Source organism: Symphalangus syndactylus, chromosome 15, assembly GCF_028878055.3.
Source record: "Symphalangus syndactylus isolate Jambi chromosome 15, NHGRI_mSymSyn1-v2.1_pri, whole genome shotgun sequence".
NCBI classification, from domain to species: Eukaryota; Metazoa; Chordata; class Mammalia; order Primates; family Hylobatidae; genus Symphalangus; species Symphalangus syndactylus.
Window position 1 is genome coordinate 60,610,809 of NC_072437.2, and position 9,943 is coordinate 60,620,751.

At 40.6% G+C, this 9,943-nt stretch overlaps 1 pseudogene; it reads left to right on the forward strand.

Annotated features, from left to right (window-relative positions):
• The first annotated feature begins 500 nt into the window (after nt 1-500).
• LOC129463742 (eukaryotic initiation factor 4A-I-like) lies at nt 501-7,792 on the forward strand (annotated as a pseudogene).
• The last annotated feature ends 2,151 nt before the right edge of the window (nt 7,793-9,943 follow it).

Below are 9,943 nucleotides of genomic sequence, written 5' to 3' on the forward strand. Positions count from 1 at the left end.
ACCTCCACCTCCTGGGTTCAAGCAATTCTCCTGCCTCAGCCTCCTGAGTACGTGGGACTACAGTTGTGGGCCACTACGCCTGGCTAATTTTTGTATTTTTTAGTACAGACAGGGTTTCACCATATTGGCCAGGCTGGTCTTGAACTCCTGACCTCGTGATCCGCCTGCCTTGGCCTCCCAAAATTCTGGGATTACAGGCATGAGCCCCCACACCTGGCCGAAAACTCTACTTTTAAAACAATACTATTTAAAATAGCAACAAAAAGATGCCTACTAATAAATCTAACAGAAGTTGTGGAAGATCTTTATTTAGACAATTATAAAAATAGTTTTAGAGTTTCTAAGGATCACGTCTGTGAGTCAGGATTCCAGAGACCATGGCCCTGATGGGATGGAGCCCAGAGACGTCATTGAGAGTAACTGGAATGAGGCTGTTGACAGCTCTGATGACATGAACCACTCGGAGTCCCTCCTCCATGGCATGTACGTCTACAGTTCTGAGAAGCCTTCTGTCATCCAGCAGTGAGCCATCCTACCTTGTATCAGGGGTTATGATGTGATCACTGAAGCCCAATCTGGTACTGGGAAAATGGCCACATTTGCCATATCGATTCTGCAGCAGATTGAATTAGATCTAAAGGCCACCCAGGCCTTGGTCCTAGCACCCAGTTGAGAATCGGCTCAGCAGATACAGAAGGTGGTCATGACACTAGGAGACTACATGGGTGCCTCCTGTCACGCCTGTATTGGGGGCACCAACGTGTGTGCTGAGGTATAGAAACAGCAGATGGAAGCTCCCCATATCATTGTGGGTACCCCGGCCGTGTGTTTGATATGCTTAACCGGAGATACCTGTCTCCCAAATACATCAAGATGTTTGTACTAGACAAAGCTGACGAAATGTTAAGCCATGGATTCAAGGACCAGATCTATGACATATTCCAAAAGCTCAACAGCAACACCTAGGTTGTTTTGCTGTCAGCTATAATGCCTTCTGATGTGCTTGAAGTGACCAAGAAGTTCATGAGGGACCCCATTTGGATTATTGTCAAGAAGGAAGAGTTGACCTTGGAGGGTATCTGCCCATTCTACATCAACATGGAATAAGAGGTAGAAGCTGGACACACTGTGTGACTTGTATAAAACCCTGACTGCCACCCAGGCAGTCATCTTCATCAACACCTGAAGGAAGGTGGACTGGCTCACTGAGAAGATGCATGCACGAGATTTCACCATCTCTGCCATGCGTGGAGATATGGACCAAAAGGAACGTGATGTGATCAGAGGGAGTTTCATTCTGGCTCTGGCAGAGTATTGATTACCACCTGACCTGCTGCCCAGAAATATTGATATGCAACGACTTTCTTCAGTCATCAAATATGACCTTCCCACCAACAGGGAAAACTATATCCACAGAATCAGTAGAGGTAGATGGTTTAACCTTAAGGATGCGGATATTAACATGGTGACAGGGGTGGAGCCAAGATGGCCGAATAGGAACAGCTCCGGTCTCCAGCTCCCAGCCCGAGCGACACAGAAGACTGGTGATTTCTGCATTTCTGCTTGAGGTACCTGTTTCATCTCACTAGGGAGTGCCAAACAGTGGGTGCAGGACAGTCGGTGAAGCACACTGTGCGCGAGCCGAAGCAGGGCGAGGCACTGCCTCACTCGGGAAGCGCAAGGGGTCAGGGAGTTCCCTTTCCTAGTCAAAGAAAGGGGTAACAGACGGCACCTGGAAAATCGGGTCAGTCCCACCCTCATACTGCGCTTTCCCAACGGGCCTGGAAAACGGCACACTAGGAGATTGTATCCCGCACCTGGCTCGGAGGGTCCTATGCCCACGGAGTCTCACTGATTGCTAGCACAGCAGTCTGAGATCACGCTGCAAGGCAGCAGCGAGGCTGGGGGAGGGGCGCCCGCCATTGCCCAGGCTTGCTTAGGTAAACAAAGCAGCCAGGAAGCTCGAACTGGGTGGAGCCCACCACAGCTCAAAGAGGCCTGCCTGCCTCTGTAGGCTCCACCTCTGGGGGCAGGGCACAGACAAACAAAAAGTCAGCAGGAATCTCCAGAGACTTTTAAACGTCCCTGTCTGACTGACAGCTTTGAAGAGAGTAGTGGCTCTCCCAGCACACAGCTGGAGATCTGAGAACGGACAGACTGCCTCCTAAAGTGGGTCCCTCACCCCTGAGCAGCCTAACTGGGAGGCACCCCCCCAGTAGGGAAAGACTGACACCTCACTGGGCCGGTTACTCCTCTGAGACGAAACTTCCAGAGGAACTATCAGACAGCTGAATTTGTGGTCTCACGAAAATCCGCTGTTCTGCAGCCACCGCTGCTGACACCCAGCCAAACAGGGTCTGGAGTGGACCTCTAGTAAACTCCAACAGACCTGCAGCTAAGGGTCCTGTCCAGTAGAAGGAAAACCAACAAACAGAAAGGACATCCACAACAAAAACCCATCTGTACATCACCATCATCAAAGCCCAAAAGTAGATAAAACCGTAAAGATGGGGAAAAAACAGAGCAGAAAAGCTGGAAACTCTAAAAAGCAGAGCACCTCTCCTCCTCCAAAGGAACGCAGTTCCTCACCAGCAACGGAACAAAGCTGGATGGAGGATGACTTTGATGAGTTGAGAGAAGAAGGCTTCAGACGATCAAACTACTCTGAGCTACGAGAGGAAATTCAAAACAATAGCAAAGAAGTTAAAAACTTTGAAAAAAAATTAGAAGAATGGATAACTAGAATAGCCAATGGAGAGAAGGGCTTAAAGGAGATGATGGAGCTGAAAGCCAAGTTTCGAGAACTACGTGAAGATTGCAGAAGCCTCAGTAGCAGATGCGATCAACTGGAAGAAAGGGTATCGCTGATGGAAGATGAAATGAATGAAATGAAGCGAGAAGGGAAGTCTAGAGAAAAAAGAATAAAAAGAAATGAACAAAGCCTCCAAGAAATTTGGGACTATGTGAAACGACCAAACCTACGTCTGATTGGTGTACCTGAAAATGACGGGGAGAATGGAACCAAGTTGGAAAACACTGCAAGATATTATCCAGGAGAACTTCCCCAATCTAGCAAGGCAGGCCAACATTCAGATTCAGGAAATACAGAGAACACCACAAAGATACTCCTCGAGAAGAGCAACTCCAAGACACATAATTGTCAGATTCACCAAAGTTGAAATGAAGGAAAAAATGTTAAGGGCAGCCAGAGAGAAAGGTCGGGTTACCCACAAAGGGAAGCCCATCAGACTAACAGCTGATCTTTCAGCAGAAACTCTACAAGCCAGAAGAGAGTGGGGGCCGATATTCAACATTCTTAAAGAAAAGAATTTTCAACCCAGAATTTCATATCCAGCCAAACTAAGCTTCATAAGTGAAGGAGAAATAAAATACTTTACAGACAAGCAAACGCTGAGTGATTTTGTCACCACCAGGCCTGCCCTAAAAGAGCTCCTGAAGGAAGCACTAAACATGGAAAGGAACAACCGGTACCAGCCACTGCAAAAACATGCCAAATTGTAAAGACCATCAAGGCTAGGAAGAAACTTCATCAACTAACGAGCAAAATAACCAACTAACATCATAATGACAGGATCAGATTCACACATAACAATATTAACGTTAAATGTAAATGGGCTAAATGCTCCAATTAAAAGACACAGACTGGCAAACTGGATAAGGAGTCAGGACCCATCAGTGTGCTGTATTCAGGAAACCCATCTCACATGCAGAGACACACATAGACTCAAAATAAAGGGATGGAGGAAGATCTATCAAGCAACTGGAAAACAAAAAAAGGCAGGGGTTGCAATCCTAGTCTCTGATAAAATAGACTTTAAACCAACAAAGATCAAAAGAGACAAAGAAGGCCATTACATAATGGTAAAGGGATCAATTCAACAAGAAGAGCTAACTATCCTAAATATATATGCACCCAACACAGGAGCACCCAGATTCGTAAAGCAAGTCCTGAGTGACCTACAAAGGGACTTAAACTCCCACACAATAATAATGGGAGATTTTAACACCCCACTGTCAACATTAGACAGATCAACGACACAGAAAGTTAACAAGGATATCCAGGAATTGAACTCAGCTCTACATAAAGTGGACCTAATAGACATCTACAGAACTCTCCACCCCAAATCAACAGAATATACATTTTTTTCAGCACCACACCACACCTATTCCAAAATTGACCACATAGTTGGAAGTAAAGCTCTCCTCAGCAAATGTAAAAGAACAGAAATTATAACAAACTGTCTCTCAGACCACAGTGCAATCAAACTAGAACTCAGGATTAAAAAACTCACTCAAAACTGCTCAACTACATGGAAACTGAACAACCTGCTCCTGAATGACTATTGGGTACATAATGAAATGAAGGCAGAAATAAAGATGTTCTTTGAAACCAATGAGAACAAAGACACAACATACCAGAATCTCTGGGACACATTCAAAGCAGTGTGTAGAGGGAAATTTATAGCACTAAATGCCCACAAGAGAAAGCAGGAAAGATCCAAAATTGACACCCTAACATCACAATTAAAAGAACTAGAAAAGCAAGAGCAAACACATTCAAAAGCTAGCAGAAGGCTAGAAATAACTAAAATCAGAGCAGAACTGAAGGAAATAGAGACACAAAAAACCCTTCAAAAAATTAATGAATCCAGGAGCTGGTTTTTTGAGAGGATCAACAAAATTGATAGACCACTAGCAAGACTAATAAAGAAGAAAAGAGAGAAGAATCAAATAGATGCAATAAAAAATGATAAAGGGGATATCACCACCAATCCCACAGAAATACAATCTACCATCAGAGACTACTACAAACACCTCTATGCAAATAAACTAGAAAATCTAGAAGAAATGGATAAATTCCTTGACAAATACACCCTCCCAAGACTAAACCAGGAAGAAGTCGAATCTCTGAATAGACCAATAACAGGTTCTGAAATTGTGGCAATAATCAATAGCTTACCAACCAAAAAGAGTCCAGGACCTGATGGATTCACAGCTGAATTCTACCAGAGGTACAAGGAGGAACTGGTACCATTCCTTCTGAAACTATTCCAATCGATAGAAAAAGAGGGAATCCTCCCTAACACATTTTATGAAGCCAGCATTGTCCTGATACCAAAGCCAGGCAGAGACACAACCAAAAAAGAGAATTTTAGACCAATATCCTTGATGAACATTGATGCAAAAATCCTCAATAAAATACTGGCAAACTGAATCCAGCAGCACATCAAAAAGCTTATCCACCATGATCAAGTGGGCTTCATCCCTGGGATGCAAGGCTGGTTCAACATAAGCAAATCAATAAATGTAATCCAGCATATAAACAGAACCAAAGACAAAAACCACATGATTATCTCAATAGATGCAGAAAAGGCCTTTGACAAAATTCAACAACCCTTCATGCTAAGAACTCTCAATAAATTAGGTATTGATGGGATGTATCTCAAAATAATAAGAGCTATCTACAACAAACCCACAGCCAATATCATACTGAATGGGCAAAAACTGGAAGCATTCCCTTTGAAAACTGGCACAAGACAGGGATGCCCTCTCTCACCGCTCCTATTCAACATAGTGCTGGAAGTTCTTGCCAGGGCAATCAGGCAGGAGAAGGAAATAAAGGGTATTCAATTAGGAAAAGAGGAAGTCAAATTGTCCCTGTTTGCAGATGACATGATTGTGTATCTAGAAAATCCCATTGTCTCAGCCCAAAATCTCCTTAAGCTGATTAGCAACTTCAGCAAAGTCTCAGGATACAAAATCAATGTACAAAAATCACAAGCATTCTTGTACACCAATCACAGACAAACAGAGAGCCAAATCATGAGTGAACTCCCATTCACAATTGCTTCAAAGAGAATAAAATATCTAGGAATCCAACTTACAAAGGACGTGAAGTACCTCTTCAAGGAGAACTACAAACCACTGCTCAATGAAATAAAAGAGGATACAAACAAATGGAAGAACATTCCATGCTCATGGGTTGGAAGAATCAATATCGTGAAAATGGCCATACTGCCCAAAGTAATTTATAGATTCAATGCCATCCCCATCAAGCTACCAATGACTTTCTTCACAGAATTGGAAAAAACTACTTTAAAGTTCATATGGAACGAAAAAAGAGCCCGCATCGCCAAGTCAATCCTAAGCCAAAAGAACAAAGCTGGAGGCATCACGCTACCTGACTTCAAACTATACTACAAGGCTACAGTAACCAAAACAGCATGGTACTGGTACCACAACAGAGACATAGATCAATGGAACAGAACAGAGCCCTCAGAAATGATGCCGCATAGCTACAACTATCTGATCTTTGACAAACCTGACAAAAACAAGAAATGGGGAAAGGATTCCCTATTTAATAAATGGTGCTGGGAAAACTGGCTAGCCATATGTAGAAAGCTGAAACTGGATCCCTTCCTTCCACCTTATACAAAAATTAATTCAAGATGGATTAAAGACTTAAATGTTAGACCTAAAACCATTAAAATCCTACAAGAAAACCTAGGCAATACCATTCAGGACATAGGCGTGGGTAAGGACTTCACGTCTAAAACACCAAAAGCAATGGCAACAAAAGCCAAAATTGACAAATGGGATCTAATTAAACTAAAGAGCTTCTGCACAGCAAAAGAAACTACCATCAGAGTGAACAGGCAACCTACAGAATGGGAGAAAATTTTTGCAACCTACTCATCTGACAAAGGGCTAATATCCAGAATCTACAATGAACTCAAACAAATTTACAAGAAAAAAACAAACAACCCCATCAAAAAGTGGGCAAAGGACATGAACAGACACTTCTCAAAAGAAGACATTTATGCAGCCAAAAAACACATGAAGAAATGCTCATCATCACTGGCCATCAGAGAAATGCAAATCAAAACCACAGTGAGATACCATCTCACACCAGTTAGAATGGCCATCATTAAAAAATCAGGAAACAACAGGTGCTGGAGAGGATGTGGAGAAATAGGAACACTTTTACACTGTTGGTGGGACTGTAAACTAGTTCAACCATTGTGGAAGTCAGTGTGGCGATTCCTCAGGGATCTAGAACTAGAAATACCATTTGACCCAGCCATCCCATTACTGGGTATATACCCAAAGGTCTATAAATCATGCTGCTATAAAGACACATGCACATATATGTTTATTGCGGCACTATTCACAATAGCAAAGAGTTGGAACCAACCCAAATGTCCAACAACGATAGACTGGATTAAGAAAATGTGGCACATATACACCATGGAATACTATGCAGCCATAAAAAATGATGAGTTCGTGTCCTTTGTAGGGACATGGATGAAACTGGAAAACATCATTCTCAGTAAACTATCACAAGGACAAAAAACCAAACACCGCATGTTCTCACTCATAGGTGGGAATTGAACAATGAGAACTCATGGACACAGGAAGGGGAACATCACATTCCGGGGACTGTTGGGGGGTGGGGGGAGGGAGGAGGGACAGCATTAGGAGATATACCTAATGCTAAATGACGAGTTAATGGGTGCAGGAAATCAACATGGCACATGGATACATATGTAACAAACCTGCACATTGTGCACATGTACCCTAAAACCTAAAGTATAATAAATAAATGAAAAAAAAAAAAGAATTATGCAGAAACTAAAAAAAAAAAAAAACCATGGTGACAGAAGAAGACAAGAGGACTCTTCAAGACATCAGGACCTTCTACAACACCTCCATTGAGGATATGCTCCTCAGTGTTGCTGACCTCATCTGAGGGGCTGTCCTGCTACCTAGCCCCAGCCAGCGTTCAATCTTGGGGGGCTGAAAAGCAGCAGGAGGGGGTAGGGAAGGGAGCCAAGGGATGGACATCTTGTCTTTTTTTCTTTAAATAAATGTCACTTTTTGAGGCAAAAGAAAAAAAGTTTTAGAACTTAAACACATAAATTTATAACCACGTTTGTGGACAAAAATAAACAATATTATAAAAATTAATCTTTCCAGCATATTCTGTAGATTCAATGCAATTGCAGTAAAAGTCTACCCGTGTATTTTCTGAAATTTGCAAATGTGATTCTGAAATTTATATAGAAGATCAATGATCTAAGACTGTCTAAAACACTCCTAACAGAAAAAAAAATTTGAAATGTTTGCCCCCCCTGGATATTTATTTAGTATAAACCTGTAGTAATTTAGTCACCATGATACTGACACAAGAAACAAACTAATGAAACTGAATAGAGAGCCCAGAAATAGGCCACGTGTGTGTTAATACCTGATATAAAACAGTGCTACCCACTACAGCTAATGAGGAAAGAATCGACTGAAAAACAAATGATTGTAACTCATATGGCGAGAAAAATTGATTCAAATACCCACTTCACTATTCACAAAAATCAATTCCAGGTGGATCAAGAACTTAAACATAAAAGGTACAACTTTTAGGAAAAAAATATGAGAGAATATCTTATGGCTTCGGTGTAAGATAGAATTTTGTTTAAAAGACTCAAAAATGCAAATTGTAAAGAAAAAGATGAGTGAATCAAACTGCATTTAAAGTAAGAATTTCATTCCAAAAAACTGACAACACACACACACACACACACACACACACACACACACCATAAAGGCAGTGAAAGACAAGCCACAGACTATGAGATATTTGCAACATCCGTAATTGTTAAAAGGTTAGTGTCCAGAATATATACAGAATGCCTATAAATTACTAAGAATAAGACAAATTACCCTATATTAAAATGGTCAAAATATATTAACAGGCATATCAGAGAGAAGGAATCACAAGTGGCCAAACATGTAAAAGAAATCCACACTCTATATTAATCAAGAAAAAGCAAAGTAAAACCACTATAGTACATCATTTTATTCTAATGAGATAAAAATGTAAATGCATGGGCTAAGATGTAAAACAAAAGAAATGTGAAGACATTATTAGCTCGAGTTTAGATTCATACAATTTTTAAAATATTTAGGCATCATCTTTTAAAGTTGAATATATGCATGCCTCATGACCCTGCCATTTTATCTGCATATGAATCTTAGAGAAGCTGTTACATATGTCCACCAAGATACACCTAAAAATGTTCATATGAGTATTATTTGCAATACCAAAAAACTGAAAACACAACTGTACAAGAGTAGAATGCAAAAATGAATTGCGTTACATTTATGCAACAGTATATGACACAGCAGTAAAAGTAAATAAACTACACCTACATTCATCAATATAGGTGAATCTCAAAAGTTATGTTGAGGGAAGAAAGCTAGACACATAAGAATATATATAGTGTGATTCCATTTATACACAAGTCAAAAGTATAATCAGACTAATATACTACTCACGAAATCATACCTATGTAGTAAATGCATTTTTAAAAAGCAAGCCAAGATATTAGCAAAATTGCAGAATAGGAAGCTCTAAATTTTCCTTTTCTCCACAGACATGTCAATTTAAGAGCAATACATGGATCAATTCGCATTGTGAGAAATTAAGCTAATTGACACTACAGCAAGCTTCAGATTAGAACAAACAAAAGAAAGAATCATCAAACTAAAAGATGGGTCATTTAAAATTATCTAGTCAGAGGAGCAAAAGAACTTGAGGGACTTAAAGGACATCATCAACTGGACCAGTAGAAGTACAGGAGTTTCAGAAAGAGAAAAGAGAATGAATCAGAAAGCTTATTCAAATGAAATAATGGCTGAAGACATCCCAAATCTTGATAAAGAAATTGGTCCAGATTTATGAAGCCCAAAATATCCAAAATGAGATAAATCTAAAGAAATCCATACCAAAACATGTTTTAATTGAATTATCAAAAGTCAAACACAAAGAATTTTGAAGGAAGCAATAGAAAAGCAACTTTTACATCCATGAGAACCCCCAAAAGAATATCAACAAACTTTTCAGTGGAAACCTTGCAAGTCCATA